Source organism: Pezoporus flaviventris, unplaced genomic scaffold (genome assembly GCF_033815535.1).
Source record: "Pezoporus flaviventris isolate CSIRO_AGI_PZ_B2104156 unplaced genomic scaffold, CSIRO_AGI_Pfla_v1 ptg000036l, whole genome shotgun sequence".
Classification (NCBI taxonomy): domain Eukaryota; kingdom Metazoa; phylum Chordata; class Aves; order Psittaciformes; family Psittacidae; genus Pezoporus; species Pezoporus flaviventris.
Window position 1 is genome coordinate 691,269 of NW_026892584.1, and position 21,232 is coordinate 712,500.

At 35.1% G+C, this 21,232-nt stretch overlaps 1 protein-coding gene across 6 annotated transcripts in view; it reads left to right on the forward strand.

The window, feature by feature from the left end:
- ELP4 (elongator acetyltransferase complex subunit 4) overlaps positions 1-21,232 on the forward strand; it is a 140,401-nt gene that overhangs the window by 98,625 nt on the left and 20,544 nt on the right. The window lies entirely within an intron of this gene.

A 21,232-nucleotide genomic window follows, 5' to 3' on the forward strand; every position in this document is an offset into this window, starting at 1 on the left:
TACAGTCTTCACTGGATACCTCAGTAGGATGTGCCAGCAGAGAAAGTGAATTACATTCTGAATCATACCAGGCTCATATCTCTCACTGTCTAATAGTGTCGTTCACAAATGTATCTTTCATCAATTATTGTCTTGTCTTGTTTTGGACATTTCATGTCATATTTTTAACTATTGTTAACATACTGAGAGTGTTGCTCTGTAACAGTAGCTGCTTGGCTAAGGCCCTCTTGCCACGGGAAGGTCTCTCTCTTTTCCCTCCTTTCTTTTTTTTATTAGTTTTTAGTGTATTACATTAGTAGGGCGATCTTGAGGGCTCTGTTCCAAAGGCATAAATATCTTTTACATGACTCAGCATCAGCAAGGTCAGCTTCTTCACATTTTAATGCTGCCTATGTTAAACCCTGATGTATTGCTACAGAAGTTGTTTCTATTTTATATGTAAATCAAAATAGGGTGTTTTTTTGGCCTTTTGATTAAACTGTTAAGAGAACTGTGTAGAACAGAAGTGTCATTGCATTCAATTTTTAGCACACAAGCTAAACTTCGGGTGGTTTGTCAGTCTACCTACAGATAATTTTCTAGGTTCAAGGAGGTTGTTCTGAATTTTGAAATATTTAAATACTCCACAAAACAGTTTTACTTGTCTTCACCAAGTAAGTATGAGGCAAACTGCCAGAGTTTATTGTACTAATCATTTGTCTCTGCAGTTGGTGAGGAAACAAAGACATCTGCCATATTAACGGGGAAACATCTGCCCTTCAAAAGAGAGAAGCCTGATTAAATAAAAGAGAATAACTTATATTATCAGTATAACTTATATTGTCAGTATGAGAAAGAGCGTGGGATAATTAGTGGGAAATTATTGGTCAGGTGTAGGGTTTCTCTGACATTTTTGGTCCCTTTTATTAATTCTACCAGTTTTTGCCAAAATGTTGGCATATATTAGAACTTAAGTGTAAACTGTCAATATTAGCTAGACCTGCCAAAAACATCTGAAAGATTCAAAACTAAACAATTAAAATATTCATTTACTGTGAATTTGTAGCAGGATTCCCATTACAAAATGATGAAGTAATACCTCTTATACCTCTTCTTCCTTCAGAAGCTTAAGAGGAAAATCTTTTTCCTCACATAATTATGCAAGACAAAATTAATTAAATGCATGTTATGATAGTTGTGTTATTCATTTTACTTAGAAGTGGAGAGATGATAGAATGAGAAACAAATATTTTGAAGTTTTAATAAATGAAAGCAGTGCTGTGTATGAATAAGTCATGTTAAAAACAATTCAGACACTTACTTTGGATGTACATAACATTATTTTGCCTAATATGAACATCAGGTATGGCTTTTGCATATAGTATGCCCTAAATATGTTGTCAGAAAGCCTTCTTCTGAACAAACTTGCTTAAATTATGGATGTAAGGACCAAGCATATTTTAAAATAAGTTTTTAAAAGTGTGCAGAAGTGACATTGAAACACTTCCCATGCATTTATGAATTTCATTTGCTTTATTAATTTTTAAAAGTTGAGATACGGCTTCAAAATTTTGTATAAGAAAATTTGCTACTAAGCAGTAAAATAGGCAGGAGCTTTGTTTTTCAGCTTCTACCAAATGTGGATATTCATCACTGACTTCCCCACTACCATCAACCAGACTGAGCCTATCAGTCTGCATTATTACTACAAAAAAGAAGTTGCAGCTTTAGGTGTTGAAAATAGGGAGTTTTCTCACTGAATGTTGACCTATCTACAAATATGTGCAGCCTGATTTGAAGACCACTTAGGCAGAGAACTGTATGCCTGTATTATTGTGTGATCTTTAATATGAACTACGGTTTTAATAATGTATTTGTGAAAAATCTGCAAAACCTGAAGATAAAAGCACTTCTCAACAGATTGATAGTATTTAGTAGAGTGACTTGTACAAAAACATAGATGTTGAGTATTTTGAGTAAGTACAAAATAAATTGCAAAGGGGTTATGGGGGGCACATCTCTGAAATAAAAGTAGACCTGTCTAAAATTACAGTTCAAAGCAGGTTATGCATGCAAGTTTTTAGCATTCAGATATGAAGATGCTTGATTCCTAACTTTCACTAAAAGTATGATTGAGACACATAAGTGGTTGGTTTTAAAAGATAGAAAGCAATAGAAATATACAACAAAGTGTTTGCATTATACTAACTTTGACTAGGATACATTTTTCACTTGGATCTTTCTGTTTTCCTTGTCCTGTGGGGTTTTCAGTTGACTATTTTCTTATTGGATATGGATGCCAGTCTTCCTACTCTAATGAGTACCTGATGCATCCTTCTACTTCCTTCTACTTACATTTCCCCTTAAACTTCTACTTTACAGTGTATAAGGGCTGAAGCATTTCTTGGATATTACATGTCTTCACACCAAATTTCACAGTTCTGTATTTAAAATCCAAATCCATTCTACTGCTCTAGCTAGTAAACCTTTACTCATTAAAAAGACTTCTCAGAACTGGTTTTATCTTTCATATAAAATGATGGTATGATAATATGACTTAAAAGTAATCTGGGCTGTTTAGCAATTTTCATTGATGCATTCTAGATACAAGTCCATATCTGTATGTTTTATTTTTAATTGTTCATTGCATTATTTGGGTTTCATAGAAGCATATATTCCCAGTAATTTCTTATGAAGCTTGCTTGAGTTTGTAAAGAGATTAATAAAAACTTGACAAAACCCTAATCCAACATTGTATCTAAATAATCATTCCTGGCCCGATGCTACGTATACAATCCTATACATTTTTGCTTTGTATTTATACTATCCATGAAATTAGAAGAAAACTTTCTAGTCTTTCATTTCCATAGCAGTCTGAGATTTTTTTAATTGCTTTACTTGAATTTTTCTGTTAGGGTTCTCCAACCATTTAAGCAGTCAGCACTGTTTGCCTATAATCTTAAATAGCAGAAAAGCAAAGGAGTAAAATTTTTTTATTAGCTCAGAGACAGTCAAAAGAGAATAGGATTAGTGACATATCTTTTCCACAATCATCTGTTACAAATTCAGATCAATAAGCATGAGCATGTACATACCTATGAATGTGCATGCTGGGAAGATACTTTGTTGCTCAACAGCATGTTGTGTCCCCTTATACGTGAAACACAGTACGTATATGCATATATATGTATATGTGTGTATATATATGTACATATATGTATATACACAGACACATTTATATAGTCCTTCAGCAGTGAAGGAGCTTAGATAGTGTTAGTTATATATTCAAAATAAAGTTTCTTTCACATAAATGTTTTGTATTTTGATCCTGGGTGAGTCTTATCACAAAAGTAGATACAGGCAGATACACGCAGCCAAATTTTAGAAGTTGACAGAATGCTTCATGCATGTATGAGTTACTATATAATGTAGAAATCTTTATGAAACTCTGTTTTGGATGACCCACCTCTATCTGCTGAATTACTCATCTGAAGTAATTTTGGTGTTCCGTAATAAATTGCTACCATAGCAACCTCATAGTACTGCATCCTCCCAGATCTAAGTATACAACACATACTCAGTTACAAATCAATGAAGCTAATTTAATTAAGAGTTTGTAAAAATCAGTAAAGTTCATCTATTTTTTATACACATAGAAGTTGTCCTTACTGACTATTGCAGTACTGAAATTGTATGTTGTTGTTACATGTTTTGCATTGTAGCTGTCTTTGTTTTAGAATTTAACATGCAGAAAGCCTTAATTATAGTCCAGAAGTCCAGCTGAGAGGATTCCACTATGCAGGAAAAGGAGATGCCATTTTTGGAACTGAGCAAATTGAGTAATCTGAGAAGTGCTAAAAGGTATGGGTTTAGCATATTGGTCAAATATTGTTTTCTCACCTTCGTGCATGCAATAAATTTCAGTTGTCAGTTTATTACTTTGCTGTGGATGTCTGTTAGAATAAGAATTCAAGTCAAGGACTGTTCTTGAAAATGAAGCTTTGTCCATTCATGTAAACTATTTTCTCATAAAAACTTGAGGCTGGTGGTGACTGACACTTTAGGTACAGCCACCTGAGCTATAATGCTGGTCCATAATATTTTTCATAGATGCCACAGATGCTCTTCATGAATCTGCATTTTGTCTGTTGTCAATTGCTTGACTATTCTGAGATCAGCAGATCAGCATCTATTATGAAATGTAAGATACTTTTTGAAGAGAAAATATTTCTTTTGGAAGAGACTCTTGGAGGAGGAGGTGGGGTATTTTGAAATAGTTTTCTCAAAGTGATTTGCATCTACAAACTGTGCCAGATTTTCAAGGAGTTCAGTTGCCATTTGTACAGACCTAAAGGAACTGGCTGTATTCACAGGTACTCAGTAACTCTTAAAAGCAATCAAATATTATGGCTACTTCATATTGCCATTTTCCAGTATCTATCAGAAGAGGTGACTAATGGTCTCCTGTAAATATTAGGTCGTTCTGACAGATTCTGATTAACAGTTTATTTTGAAAATTTTACATAATTTGCAGTGTGTGCAGCCATTGAAGGTGCACTAAAGAAACAATATCTATGTTAAGGTCTCTAAAAGGATGAAATTGCAAAATAATTCTATTAAAATTAAGTGATTTTTCATTTCCATGGGTGTAATATAGGTGAGTGGGTGTTTCCTTGTGCCTCTCATGTTTCCTTCTGTTTATGACTTCTATGTGTGCTTGTCATTGTGCACAGGTTATTCATAACAAGCCTGTTTAGGTGATCTTTCCCACACATCCAGTATTGAAATTAGATGCCTCTATTTTTATTCCATCAAAATAGTCAGAAGAAAAAAAAAATGTTCGGTGGTTACTAAACGTGCTGTGCCAAAATAATTGTGATCTTGTCAACACAATTTTTTTAAGACCTTCATTGTAATGCAAATAATGAAATTATTTTTAAAATAACCGTAATAGAGGTTGAAGGAAAAATGCCAAAATATGGCATTACATTATATATCCTTACACCTTCTGCCTTCTCCCCTTATTATTTTTTCTTAATTTTCAAGTGTCTGCAGGAAGAGAGAAGTGAGGGCATATCTGTTAGAGGAGCAATAGGCTCAGAGTGGGAGTTATCATGCCCACACATACTGCTGCTGATCCTACTTCATCCCACTAACTGCTGTATTTTCATTATAAGCTTAGATTCTGTTTCCCTCTTTATTACAAGGATGTTACAGTTCTTTATTCTTCACTGACAGCTGGCAACAGGTAATGCTAGCTGTTATTTTGTTCAGTCTAGTCAAGCACATTGATTTCCAAGTATAACCATGTTTTGTTTGCTGTATTTTGTTCTTGGTGTGGTTGAATGCCATCCTTGGAAAGATGTTCATTGAGCCAGTGTTGAATAAGTGGCTTGCCTTCGGCATTCATGAGTAAATTCTGTAGTTTTTGTTTCAAGCCTTTGACATGTCATCAAGTGTAAATCTATTCTAATGCCAAAATCCCTCTTGATGTCTGATGCCAATCAGTAGCTTTTCATCTTGAAAAAGGTAGTGAATAATTTGCCCTGTGGTTATTACACAGATACCATATATGGCAAGAAGCAAAGAGAGGGGAATCCCATACCCATTTTTTAAATTCAAATAATCATGTTCAACCAGTTTGCTTTCCTAAATACCATTGGTAGTCTGGTACATTTTCTTGCTTTCAAGTGAATATTGAATACTTGTCTAATTTGCATCTTTTCGATGTGTAGAAACAATATGCTCTTTCTGCGGCAGTATTTTATTTCGTGAGCAGTAGCCAACATGCTGAAATATGTGAATTATATTACTTTTGTTATTTTAATAGGACGCTCAAATCTTTTCCAGCCATTGGCTTCATTAGTGGTTTTTGTTATAAAAAATAAAAAAAAGAGAATGAAAAGGCATTTGCTATATAGGAAGGTCAACATTTTCTTTGTGAACAGTTTGTGACCATGATTTTGAATTTCAATGAACTGTAAGCTGTAAGAGTGTTGAATTAAAGGCATAAAACACTGTAGTTCACTCAAGAGCTCAAAAGTATGTAATTTCCTTCCTTAGAAGGGAGACCTGCTGAAAACCTAATGATGTGTTTATATAGTTGAATGGCACTCATATAGTTTATACTCAGAAGAAAGAAGCAAGTAGAGCTTTGTATTTAACTGCCTTTCAGTCTGAAATATTACAAGATTTTAGGATGCACGGAGAATATTGTGATCATTTAATCTGACCCCCTGTATAATACAGATCATAGTACTTTGCACAGTAATTCCTCCATCAGGGCAAATAAATTCTTCAGCTGTAGTGAGTATTTTGTACTGAGTTTGATTGGTTTAAGCTACCACCTTACCCTAAGTCTCATATTAATGTTATTAGTAATACCAGTACTGTACGATTTTTTTCCTTATAATTTATAATAATGTTGAACCTTTCACCCAAAGTTATTCAAAACAGCTTGCATGACTTAATTAAACTTGGAGTTATCAATATTTTTAAATGACAAGTCATGTATATCATTTCCAGTGTAGTTAATGAGGAACAGAACTTGAACTTATGATCCTTTATTTTAACAAATAAATCATGAAAACACTCATTAGCTGATTCACTTACCAGTCATGATTTTAGGCCAAAAACTCTATTCATACTTAGATTAGTTAGTAAGTTAATTTTGTCAGGTTTAAGATTTACTTAAAATTACAGTGAACCCAAACTGATATTTAAAGATATTTGCTACTTCAATATTCAGGTTCAAGTTCTCATTCTAAAATCTTGGGGCTGCATTGCATACTTCTGTGCATGTATGGACTGCCTTCATGCACAAGACAACCCAAAGAACCTTAACCACTGTTTTTATACAGGGAATCACCCATGTGTTGTTTAATTGCAGCATTCTTTTAGGAATGAAATGCAAGAACTCTCCAAGCCCTCAAAACTAAAATATTATTTTGGAAAATGTAAAAAATTTTCTATCCAAATAAAATATTGTGCTAGCATTTAAGTAGGCAATGATTATTTATCAAGGGTAGGATTTTCCTAGTCCAGGGCTAATAGTTGACTTCTTCAAAAATGGACTCTCTAATATCCCGTGACAGGTGAACTCTAAATCGTTTATCTCATCTAAAAGATCCGTTGGCAGGACAGATAATCAGACATCTACCTACTAAAAAATAGCCGAATAACAATATTCCATTTTCTATTCAGTTTTCTTTCTTTTGGTAAATTGGTCAACTTTCAGTTAACATCAAGGTCTTGTCAATGTTTGATACGGTTTTGGTGTCCATACAGACAAACCAAGAGGGATGTAGCAATGGGGCAATGACTATGGCATAAATGTTATAATAAATGCTATATGTAAATGCTATAATAAATAATCCCATCTCTCTGGTAATAATACAGTGCTATAGTATTATAGGAAGCAATATGCAGTATCTCTCTTCACTGAAATATTTCACCGAAATACTATTTTATATGTTTGGCATGGTAGTTATAATGGAATAGTCAAGTAGAGACCAGTGAGCCATAGGGACCCATAAGTACAAAAATACAGCAAGCAGATGTTCTTTACTCTATCCAGACAGACACCTGGCAGAGAATAAACATATAACATGAAAGTCAAAACATAAATACATAAATTAACACCACCAAATGCCATATTAATGCCATTATTAATATTCTGCTGGGTTTATTTGGAGGGAGAGGAACTTAAACAATAAGCTAAAAGACAAAACCAGGAAAAAAACATTGAGCACAATCAGATGATGCCAGTGGGGCAACAAGGAAGATAACATAGATGTTAAGCGAAAATGAGGTAGGGACTAAGAAAGGGAGAGGGTTGAAGCAAACTAGACAAAGTAAAGCAATACTGGCCAAACCTAGAGGAAATTTTTTTATTGTCTGAATCTCTCTATTTGGGCTGCTTCTGCATCTTTTCCTACAATTTTAAGGTCTAGCTAGGTTTGGCTACTTTATTCTTCCCTTTTTTACTCTCCCTTCTTGGGTCCTTGTGCTGTGGAATGTAGATGGGCCTAGCAAACACAGTCTCTGGTTTGGCTGTTTCTGCTGAAATCCAGGCTCCTAATTTCTGGGGAAATCTTTTTGTTGTTTCTTTTTTTGAAGTGCTTTGCAACTCTGAATGTATCTGTGGGTGTGGGTAGGAAGCATTATCCCATCTCTGCTTGGCTTACAGTCACTGGAGTTCTTACTACACTGAAGAATTCAGTGTGGGTCTGTACGCAAGTGTGTCTTTCATGTCTAGTGAAACTAAAATTGAGGAAACTCAACTGCACCGTTGATTAGAGTTGTTACCTTGGGCTGGGTTTTTTTTGCGTGTGGTGGTGTTTTGTTTGCAATAAATCATTTATTCACTGCTGTATCAAAGTTATGGTTGAATATTTGATCAAGTTTGTACCTAATTTCCTGTTCTTGTGGCAAACTACTGAAAGTAGTAAGGCATGAACCAAATTCATAGAATCACAGAATCATAGGATGGTTAGGGTTGGAAAGGACCTTAAGATCATCTAGTTCTAACCCCCCTGCCATGGGCAGGGACCCCACACACTAGACCATGTCACCCAAGACTCCGTCCAACTTGGCCTTGAACACCGTCAGGGATGGAGCATTTATCACTTCTTTGGGCAGCCTGTTCCAGTGCCTCACTGCCCTCACAGTAAATTTCTTCCACTTAGTTTAGCCCTGTAAGTCAAGGATATCTCATGCTGTTAGTGACATGTTAAAGTGGCTTTTCTATTTAGCCTCGTAATTTTTATTTTCTGACAGAGAGGATCTGTTCTAGAGATGTTCAACCACCCTTCCTCTGTAGCTAACTTCCCATCGGGATCTTCGCTTATAACAACTTCTGTTTAAAAAGTATATTGAACTGTAGAAGGCTACTTCAGTGAGGATAGGCCTACAACTTCCATGCAGCAGAACTCAAGCCATCTATTTTGTCAAAAAATAGGAAAAGTTAGACTGGGCAGAAGTCTGGGTTTCCGTGGCTAGATTTCTGCCAGTGTCTTGCTGGACGTCATAAAAGAAATCTCTATCACAGTACTGGAAAAATCCTAGCTGAGTACCATAGTTATTGGGCCATTCCCTGTTGGAGTAATTTATTGAATAGATTTATTGGAGAACAATGTAGGTATGTGTGAAAAGTGGACAGCATGATAGTGACTAGGATGCAAATGAGGAAAATAAATTGTGATGAGCTAGATGCATAATTAGTGAATGTAGGAAAAAGAGGTGATCGTTTTTGCAATGGAAAGTTAGATTACACACAGCAGGAGTTATGTTAAGAATGAACTATTAGATTTTCTTGGGTTAGAACGTTTTTGTGACTAGTTGACAAGATCAGATTAAAATTAAATATATATTAATCTTATAGTTCCCACCACCATATAATTTTATAAAAGCTAAGTAACTACTTAATTTTTAACTTATTTTTAACATTTGATTATCAAATAGATCTACTTTCTTCAGTTCAAAGGTCTGATTTAAAATACAGATTACTGTTTGTAATTGTCCTTGGGTTCTCCAAAGACCTCACTTTGCATTGCTAAGTGAGTATGCTGAAACTGAGCATGGACATAATCTGAAATCTGGATGTAAATGTTTTGTTTAGATTCTTTAGTTTTCCCTGTACCACCACAGGAAAAGGACACACACTATGAAAGCCTGTGGTCTCCAGGAACACTGCTCTGCTGCTAAAAACAATTATAGTGAATGGTTGCTGGGCAATCAGCTATCAAGTAAACTGAGATCCCTTAGCTTTCCCATGCTTATCTTGATTAATGATTTAGCTAGTCATAAAATGTGTATTTGTAATTTAGATAGAACACTGAATGTTTTTCAGGGGAAATAAAAAATATGTCTCATCTGTAAAAGCCTGTCTTCTGGTTGAAATAGGCTGTAATTAATATTATAAATACAATCATTTTGAAATAAATCTCTAGTATGTTTTAATGGCAAAACCTTTTATGTTTACTGTGACAAATAATACAGTATCGAACTTGTCATCATTTTTGGTTCTTTCAGTTGACGCTTTATGAATATTTTTTAGAATGAAACCAGGCTACCTACTTCTCAATGGTTTTCAGCAATAGCAAGGTCTGATCCAACTTTGATTCGCATTCATGGGTGGCTTTCCATGTGCTTGCAAAGCTCAAGGATTTGGTCTCAGAGTCAAATGCTACTCAAGAAAAGCCAAACTACTATGTTATAAGAAATATTTCTCAAATTTCTTTTCTTCTTCAGTTTAACCACACGGTATTTCAGTGTCTTATTTTTAATAACAAAATATGGACCAGTTTCTTTGAAACTGAGCAGAGACGTTCTTTCAAAATTGGTAGTCGTATGAAAAGGTAATGTCTTTGGTATTTCATTTGAACAAATGTAAAAGGCATAACCAAATCTGTCTATACCAAGTTCTGTAAATATACTAAAAAAAGACTGGTAACCACATACATGAGACACAAATCGCCTTCAAAGTGTCCATGTACATTTTCCTACAAAAATATGAAAGTGACATTCATTCACAATGTCAGAAGAATATTATTTTTATGCTTTGGCTTTATGGGCTTAACACATGCACTAACTTCTTTATGATTTGTTCTGTCTTAGGGCTATTTTCAGCATAATCTTTTTATGGGGCTATATTATGTATAAAAATATAGTTTTCTTGACATAAAACATATGTTCATAGGACCATAAAAGTGCTTCTTCTTTTGGATGCTCAGGACCATTAACAGTATCTAAATTACTAAAAGACAAAACATTTTATTTCAAAGTTGGGAAGAGAGTTTCAAAGTAGCTCTTTCTTCAAATTATTCTTGGAGACTAAGAACAAAGTTTAGCTAGTGCTTATCTTAGATAGCTCAGTTTAGCTGGATGCATTCACACCATTGCAAGAATGCTACACCTACATAATGCAAATGCGTACTTGCATGTGTCTGTACGTATATATAAACTCTTTCAACAACTTTCAAAAAAATAGTAATTACTTTAAACCATTCCATTTTAGGTCTTTTATACACTTATGAAATTTGTTGTTTATTTGTCTACTTCCTTAAAAAATGTCAGATGTTTTGCAAACATATTGTAAGTCTTTTGTGTGAAATAATTTCAACTGAAGTGGACAATGTGGAAAAATGAGAACATGGGAAATAATAAAAGTCAAGGAGGCAATGTTTTCCATGTATTTCTTAATATTTTTTCCACAGTTAAATACTGTTGTCACTAATTAGTTAAAAATCCTAACTGATTAATTCATTCCATTCTATACAGAGGATAGATATTTATCAAAATCTTTAAAAAGCACAATATATTTAATTTATTAAGTATACAAAAAGCTTTAGAACAGGTAGTAGTGTAACTACCTGATAGCTTTCAGACAGCTAGTAGTAGTAGTATTGAGTTTAAAGATCAGGGAAGAGCAATTTCTTTTTGTCACAAATTAAGTTCTGCCTTTGATTTTCTGTTGTATAACACTGAGGACCAGAAAATAATACATGTTTTAGTTTTATAGTATTATATTACCCCATAATTTCATATAAGGAGTTTTTCATTTGACGTGTCAAAGAAAATCTTTTACTAGCTTTGGAATCAAATTCTTCTTACTGTTTAATGTTTTCACTTTTCTCCATTATTAACCAAGTTAGTTGGCCAAGATTGTTCCAGCTAAGAAGTCACTAATGAAGTCAGGAATTTCTTGGTAATCTTGTTTAATTGATTACAGAATGACACAGTGTCTTCTTCAATTCAGCTTTTCAGAGGAAGAAAAAGAAGCTGTGCCTTCTTTATAAATAAATTTGGTTTCAATTTCATCAAAGGAATACCTGAATTCCTTACTTTTTTTGCCTCCTGAGGCACCAAATCAAAACCACTTGTGTACCTACCTGCTTACACTGAAAAGGGGAGTTATTTAATGAGCATTTAAGGAATACTTTATTCAATTAACATGATCTAAGAAACAGACAACAAAAGCTCTGCTGAGCTATTTTGGAGTTAAGGATCGTGTACTTTTCAAGAAATTGAAACCAAATTTAATCTTCTTTAGCTTTTGAATCAGAATGTTGCAGCTACAGAACCTGTTTCATCCTGTCTTAGAAAATGACATTTCAAGCAAAAGGGCTGCAGGTGGTTTTTAAAGTGTGTTTGTTTGCAGATAGAGTTCAGCGTAGTGAAAATGATGCATACTTTCAAATTTTTTTTTTTATTTTTACAAAAACGATTTATAAACAATGAGAAATCATACTGTAAATTAAAATCCTACACATACGCTGCTGAAATTCTCTGCTTGCAGAGCTTTCATCTAGTTTTAAGTCTTCACAAAAATGCCTTGAAATTCTGCAAATAAAGCAGTGTTTTTAACAAGAATTAAATCCTAACAGGCAAAGAAATTCTTTTTAATAATACCATTCATGTTCATAGTCTTACAGAAGTGGTATCTGAAACTGGCTCCTTACCCAGAAAGCATTTTCTGCACCCTGTCGCACGGAAATGCAACAACCGAAATAATAATTTGATGTTATGCACAGGCCAGTAAATAATCCGTAGTTGTATCACTTCTGTGTTCTTCAAATTTCCCAGTAGTTCTTTTGATTATGTCCATCTTTTTTTCTCTTGTGTTATACTTGCAGAAAAAGTGAATGAAACACAGTACTTTCCTTGAACATAAACTAGTATTATTCTTACCTGTTGCTCTATATGAGGAACTAATAACTTTCTTCTACCATGAAAGTGATTTCCAGCTAATTGCTCAGCAGAAACTTATTTACAGGGTAAAGGCCACAAGCTGGTTTTGTGTTATACACATTAAATGTTTCCTGTAAGAAGAGGGAAAGTACTGCCAAAAAGGTAAATATAATCTTGATTTTGTGATTTATATCTGTATGTGTGAAAACCTATATTTTAATACATACACATAGTGAATATTTAATTGGGCAAAACAATACTGAAGTCATTTTGATTAGCAACATAGAAACAGTATTATCATTTCTGATGTTCGCTATTTTAGAGGGACAAATTAGGTTAGCATTTCATGCACTAAACTGATGGTTATGTCTCCTTTTAATGAGACAGATATCTTAATTTCATTTTTCATTGTGCAGTTTTCAATTCTTTCTATTTTTATGTCTTTCCTAGAACAAAATGAAAAAAATATCTTTATAAAGTAACCTAACTACCTGATAGATTTCAGTTGCATTCCATCTGCTTGCTTTGGTTTTATATGCAATGGAATAAATCTGTTTTCTCTGTTGAAATTTCTGTGCAAGGTTCCTCAAAACAAAAATCTTTCCATATAATCCTAAGCCTATTTCTCTTGTTCACCTTGAAAGAAAACAAATCAGTAAGAGGCTGATCCAGAAAACTTGAGTTGTCAGTTCAGCTTCCTAATGAAGCCTCCTCGTATTCTCAACCTGTTTCTGTGTCTTACTGCCCTAAACTGTCCAGTATTCTTTCTTCTGATCTCACCTCAGGTCAGCAGGAAGAATATAATTTTTTTAAAAAAGGCATGAAATATCAAAAAAACATGAGACAGTCATCAGTGAGAGAGACTAACAAACCTCCTGCTGTTGCCTGATACAAAAGACACAAATACTATGCCGGTGGCATTCTTCAGCAGTCTTCATAGAGTAAAGGTGGAGGAATTAGCTCCACAGAGTAACTCTAGTTATTACATAGGAACATTCAGTTTAGTGTGCATTTCTGTTTCATCCCCAAATTAATGTAACATAAAGGGACTATATGAAAAAAAAATGACATAGTACAAGCTTTTGAAAGGTTCATATCTTACAAAATAGACCAGTGTGGATGAGGATAAAAAACAGCGAATGATACTTCAAGAATGTCTATTTCATTTTCCGAAGTTTCTCTTTAGCCTTTGGGCTAAGCTGCTCCACCCTGTAGGTGGGATTTTTGTCTTACTGCCTGTTGCTTGGGCTATGAAGCGTGGCAGTGCGTCCTTTTTGGCTGAAAGATGCTAAAGAAGGAAAGCTGAGTTCTTTTCCTTCTTAATGATATCTTTTTAACAGAAAATGTGCTTTCTTGATTCAAAATCACACTTTTTATCTCGTAGAATATGGAAATGTACAGATGCCATTTTTATGGTAGAGACCCAGCTAAGCAGCCTATGGTACTATGTGCATGTCCATGGAAGAGAAATACATTGTCTGCTTGTTTAAAAGAGAAGAACAGCTTTCTCTCCAAAGCATCCCTCTTTTCCTGAATATTCACAGGGAAGTAACCTTCAGCACATTTATGCACAGTAGTTGTATGCCTAACTAGTTCTAAATCTTGAAAATAAATTCTGTGTCATGTAATTAGTTCATCAGTGACAACAGATAAGTTTGCAATTGCAGTATTAAATGAAACTTTACATGCTTCAAAAATTCTTTATGTTCAACTCTAAGTTGGGTAAAAGCCATGGGTGCTGATTTCACCTTTTGGGGGTTTTTTTGTGTTTTTTTTTCTTAATGATTGGTGCTTATTTTCCCTTTTTACCTCTTTGTGGTGGTTTCCTCCTCTTACCCAAAAGTCCAATATCTCCAGGTGTTTTTTTTCTGTTTTCAAATGCCCTTTGAAGGTGGATTTCCTTGGAGAAAGCAGCAGCTCTTTTTTAACTGTCAGACTTCATCTTTCATGTCACATTCTATAGGTACCTATTTATATATCAAAAATAAGGTCCCAACATGGCACTGACATTGCAAGCAGAGCTTCTCATCTTGAGTTTAGTCTATGGCTTTCTTCTGAAATCAGTGATTCTTTTCATGAAGGGTCTAAAGTTTTTGAATCTGTTTAAAATCAGTGTCTATTTCTAAGTGATTGGTACATACTAAAAATTGTAGAACTGTAAAGGAGCAGGAATTATAACCCTCACTGATTAGCAACTCACTGATTTTGAAAATGCAAAATAATAGGAGCACGTAAGTTGAAGATCACTGTATAAATGTTTGTTATTAGTAGGAATGCACAACTCTTGCAGCATATTTACTGTGCTTTTTTTTTCACCTTCAATTTCTTGTGACTTGTACATGAATGTAGTTTGGGAATGGATAATTTAAGAAAAATATAGCATCAGCTAATTTAGAAGAATGAATCTGTACTACATTATCTGGGGAGGTTTTTTGGCTATTTAAGCAATAATTGAGTAATTTTTTGACACAGTTTCATAATGTGCTGTCCATAACTTGGAGTTATCTGGGTTCTCTAGAAATTCTGCTGTCCTTAACACGCTGAAGAAAAAGGAAAGATAATGACCCAAGATAAACATGTGAAAGCTCTCAGGTTAGAAGCTCCGGCATTTGGCAGTGCATGCCCTACTTAGCAATGTCTCGCTGTGTATGTGATAAGATTGGTTTAGGCTCTTCATGACTCACTACTCACTTTTTCAAAGCTTCAGATATTTATGTTGTACTGAGAGGGACGAAAAGTCCTACATAATTAGTTCTGTTTACTTGATTAATAATTTTACTCATCTACTATGTGAAAAGTTCTGTTTACTTTGATTACTAATCTTACCTGTATACAATATGAAAGTATTTTCCCCTAGGTGACAGCTAGAGCAAAATATTTCCCTTTTCATGTCCACTTTATTTAACTTCTGTTAAAAAGGATGCTTTTTTTCCAGCAATTGCTCCATCTCTTACTTACCTCAATTCCTAATAAGAAAGTACTTCATAATGCTGGAGCCTTTATGCTGTCAAGAATAACTTATTTTGCTAAGAATAACAATTCTTACCTGGACTTTCTTACCTGGACTCGATCATTTACCAAGTACCAAAGTTTATAAGGAAGTTCAGGACTGGAGTGCAAAGCAGGAAGATGGGGGATGAACTGGATTTCTAATGCTAATATTTAGTCAGAAGGTTGACTTCTTTTAACCTGATATTCTGCATACTACCTGCAGTTGTTTTTAAAGTGACAGATTTTTGGCAACTACCTGATGTTTCTGAGGCTATAACATGTAATAGTAACAGAGAAGGAATGATCCTTTCAGAAGTAGGATCTTCTAATAAACTCAAAATAAACAAGCTGTTTGCTTCAATAAAACTAATTTATATTCCAAAGCCAGGTTCTTAGTTACTGTGTGGTATTTGTGAAAATATTCTTCTCTTTTGTTTTTGTTGTACTTGAGATGATATATTCTTGAATGAAGTCCAATCCTTCCAGCAAAGATGTTTTCCTACTAGACTTTTGGGTGCAAGTTGTATTTTCCCCGAGTAACTCACCTAACTTGTAATAATAAATGGCTTCATAGAATTCACAGAGCTACTTTTAAAAACAGAAAATTTAAGTCTTAGCATTACCCAATCACCTTTTAGGGTTGCAAAGAGAATACAAATATGTGCTGTAATTGTCAGAGAGTTTGGCTGAATTGAAATATAGGTGCACATTAGGCTAAATGGTATTTTAGATTTGCTTACAAAGTAGGAAATGAATGCATCATCCAAAATGGATTTTGCACTATAATGGTGCTGTGGTTAGTTCACATTAAGTTTCAATTAGACATGAATGTGACAGGACCATTTAATTAGTCAATAAATTTCTGTCGCTGGAAGTTGACAACCTGGAAAGCAGTCTGCTTTGGCGGTTGTTACCCAGCACAAGTTCTGTCAGGCAGCATGTGTCATTAAATGTTGTGCAAGACCTCACCTTCAACTGGAACACTTAAGAGTAAGTGGTTTTAACTTTAATTCTCATTCTGTGTTAATGGTATGTTGACAAGGGTGGAATTTTTTAATAGGAAAAAAAGAATTATGAAAGTCTTAAGTAAGAAGCAGTCTGGGTTGTCTGTGTCATATTATGTAATGTATCAAAATGTCTTTTTCCCCAACATATGATGTGTGATATGCTTAAGACTTAATCGCCCAAACTTGTTAAGTAGAAATTAATTAAAAGTGTATAATGATGTGTTCTTCAGAAATAATTGGTGTGATTAAAAATCTGACTTTAGTAACACAAGGCATCAAAAAGTTTTTCATGCATTTTCCTTATATTTGTTTTATTTCTTTTAATTAAAAATGCTGGGGTTTAAAACTACATTGCATTATTTTAGATAATTACACTTTCTTTCTGAAAAAAATAAAATTAAAATTAGTGCCAACCTATTTTCCCTCCTGCATGGACATAATTACAGTCATATGGAATAGAGTTAGAAACACATGACCTCTTCAGAAGTAAGGTTTGTAACAATAGATCTTGATTCTTAAATCTGTGCTTTCTCAATTTATGAGTAGTGGGAACTCCCCTAAAATTTAAAAAAATAAGGGATTGACTGTAACTTTCTTTTCCTTTTTTGTTTATATTTGTTGAAGAGCTACCCTGGTGCCTGTTTAAAGACACATGCTATGTGTTGTATTGAATGTTGAAATACATAGTCATTGTGCTTTGTGCTTTTCCAGTGATAACGTGTAGTTGTGGTTTTGCTGTTTTCGGTTTTACACAGGGGTTACTTTGCCTCACAGGCTTTGCAAGGTATTGTACCTGTTGCAAATGCACTTTTGAACTGCTAATCTCTGGTGTGGATTTTCTGCCTGTGTTGCCATATTCTTCTTAGGTAACCAGCCTTGTGACTTCAGGAAGGGGCCACATGTGTTGTAAGACACCTTGGAGGGGTGCTGGTCATACTCACAAGAAGCAAGAATGATCTGGGGGCAAGGTGCACTCAGCTTTGACAAGTGCTAGACGACATTCATCTGGTTGGCTAGAGCTGTCTAAAGCCAAGGGTAGCAGTGCTCAAAGTCGTCAGTGGCTGAAGCTATAAAACATCTCTTTGACTCTGCATCAAGTCCACCTGTTCTGGAAGAGACCATTGGCATAGCCATAGCTATATGCAACTAGCTCTTCATTTACTCTTCTCACCAATACTGGTGGCTGTTACTGGCCCTGGAATGGAAGGAAGAAAGGTAGCAGAGAAGGAAGAGGCAAGGCTGAAATTGCTCCAAACTCTCCATTATTTATGGAGTTGCTCTGCCTGTTAGGATTTTGAGCTCAGGAAACACGTGCATCCTTCACTGGTGTGACCTTTTTTTTTTCCCCTGGTAGTGGACATGGCAGCCACTTCATCCTCTTCTCATCAGACACCCCTATGCAGAAGCTGGGGAGTAGAAGAGGATACAAAGCAATAGTTGGCTTTTTTCCTTCTGTGCCTTGAAGGATATTTTAAGGAGGGTGTAGCATCAAGTGGGATAAAACAGCAATGCATGTATAAGGGGGGGTTTGGAGGAGTAAGAAGCAGCTAGTGAATGGGGATGTGTTAGGATGAAATTATTGCATACAAAATTTAGCATTACAGTGAAAAGAATGGAACATCATCAGTGTTCTCAGTGGAAGTGTTAACATAGAGCTAAAAAACTGTCCTGAAGAATAAGGAGAAACAGAAAATCAGAAATAAAAAACTGAGATGTAGGCTAGTACCAGTGAAGTGTTTCTCATGGAAGCTAGGTGCAAAAGGTTAATTTCTTTTTCATCTCTGAAGAAAACATGAGAAATGTTGTGCACCAGAAATCAAGCAAAAAAACACTTTAGTTGTTAGTTGCACATGAAAAAAATCCTTTCCTGCATTTATTCTTGCAGCTGAAATCTGGACATAGTTCAGGAGACTGTTTCAAGGCTATCCTAGATTTCTGTTGCCATAATAAACTCTAGTTTTTGCTTTTAGTGAAATTGGCAGCCAACTTCCTCATAGAAAACACATTATCCCACAAATGAACATGGGATTAAGCATCTGATAAGTAACACCAAGGTATTTCTCTGGCCTTCCCTGCCCTTTGCTGAGTATGGATCAGAAGATCTGACAAAAGGAAGGGTATTTTCCTGGTAACAATCAGTTCCACTCATGTTACAGAAAACTCAGAAGAGCAATACACCTACTTTCCTAGCAATAAGCTCTTTTAAAAAGACTCACGCAATTTTCCCCACAATGCTGGCAATTCTAGCTGAATTAGTTAATATCCTGCCCGTATTTTTCCACATCCTTGTTCTTCTACCGGTGAGAGACATTTCTGCATTTAACATTTAAATATTCGCTTGCCATGGTACGCAACCACATCTGTCTTACCTGTTTTACTTGATGCCTAAATGTCAACTGAAGCTATCTATAAGGGATCCAAATATAAGTGTTATGCTGTTCATTTTATACAAGTATTTCCTTGTCTAGTAAACAGCATCGTTGGCAAGGATAAAGAAATATTAAATCAAATCTGGCCATTTTTTTATCTCAGATTCTTTCTATTGCAAGAGATCTCTGTTGCTGCTGCACTAAATCCTCTACCTAATTTATCCTCAATCACCATTGCCATATCCACATTAAGCCTGTTGCGGTGTAGAATTTATCTGTAAAGTGAACTAATCCAAAACTGTCATTCTTACCATTTTAACAGCATGTACTGTTCCACTGGATTCAGATATATTTATTATTGTGTGTGTTGCAAAGTACCTGTGTTTCTTAAGATGAAAAAAGATCAGGTTCTCAATGTTTTTTGCAACCCGATTTTTCCTGTTGGATTCTGTTGCCCAGTGAGTTTGTAACTAATTTCTGTTTCTTTTTTTCCAAGCTGGCAGCATTGACTGTAGTTCTTTATTTATCATCATTTCCCCAGAGTTTGAGACTATAATCTAGGCTATTCTGTAATTGTTTGACCCAACAAAATAATGCTTGAGTATACTGCTTATCAGTACAGCCTCACCACTTATGCATTAATCCAGTTTGGTACTAGATTTTCCCTTCTGATGGAAAACCCACCAGAAGTGCAGAAGATAAACAAGAGCTGACAGAAAGTTCATGAACCTGACCTTCAAATATTTCAAAGTAGTCTCTCCTTTGGATGCGGCTGGTTCAGAGGTGTGCAGGGCAGAAAAGGCACTCAGCCTCTCAGCTTCACAGATTTTGTGGATCTCTGATACAGGAAAGATTTTGTCCTGCTTCAACTCAATCTTGCTTCACTTCCTTCTGATTAGAGAGTTCCTTCAGGTCGGGATGTTAGCAGACTCTCTCTGAGCACATTAACACCTGCCAATGAGCCAAAGTGCTGTATTGATGCTGAGCCAGCATTAATTCCTGCTAAGGCCTTTGCACCTGACTAAGGAGCACTCCCAAGAGTACTTAGTTTTCTCTACCACCTTCTTCTGCCCTTGTCCTTGCTATCAAAATCCTATAAATCTTTAGAACTGAAAGCTCAGCAAAGAAAGTGAAACTCGCACGGCTGTGGAGAAGGCATTTCTTCTTCCACCCTTTTTTCTTTAGTGACCCAGGCTCAAACTGCAGTGTCTAACTTGAAGTGTACTGAATACTGCTTTTGTATCATATACTTTTAGTAACAAGTAAAAAGAAGATATGAATATAAGGCACTCAATGCTCTGTGATAGTAGGAGGGTGTTACTTGGGAATATTTCTGACACTGTTACCACTGAGAGCAGTGATACCAGGAGTGGGGAATATAAGGGCTCTTGGTGATGTATACTGAGTAACTCTCAGAGTTCAGCTGGCAGCAGGCACAGTCCAACTGTCAGTTTCTTAGTCAAATTATAAGACAAATAGAGACATAGATTTAGGGTTATAAAATAAGTAGCAAATGTACAATAAATTGGAAAATGAATCTTCAGAGGTTAGATTTGCTGAGTAAGCACTTTATGACAAAGGCATTCATTATACTGGGGAGAATTATGTACTCTTAGTTGTGAGTCGTACTCCTCTCTTCACCATCCTCCTTCCTTATTTAACGGGGAAACAAAATGCTGTGGGTCAAAACCCAGCTTTGTGTGCTCAAAACAAACACACACCCCATGCTCTAAAGTCACAGTCCATTCACAAATAGTCACTTTTTGATACTTTTTAAGTCAAAGAGATAAAAATTAAAGGAGGGGAAACAAATGTACATACAGAGTATTAAAGAAAATTAATACTGGACAGAGTGAGCTGTAGAACAGCACAGATTAAAGCAGGTTAAACAAACCTCACATGTGAAGGAGGATATATTCTGGAAGGGTTGGTTTTGAAAGTTCATTTTTAGTAAAAAGAACTCTATTTAGGTTAGTATATTATCCAAAAGTCTTAATCAGAAGTAAAATGTTTTGTAAAAAGTATGGCACTTGGCTTTTATATTTTTAATGCAGATGTTTTCAGCAGTGTGTTTTCTGTTACGTTAGTTTCTGATAGTCACGTTTTTCATCATTTTTAAGAATTTGGGGGAGGGGATGTTTAAAACTAGTAAGTTGTAAATCTTTCTTTTTTGTGTAAGCAGACTTTAATTTCTTA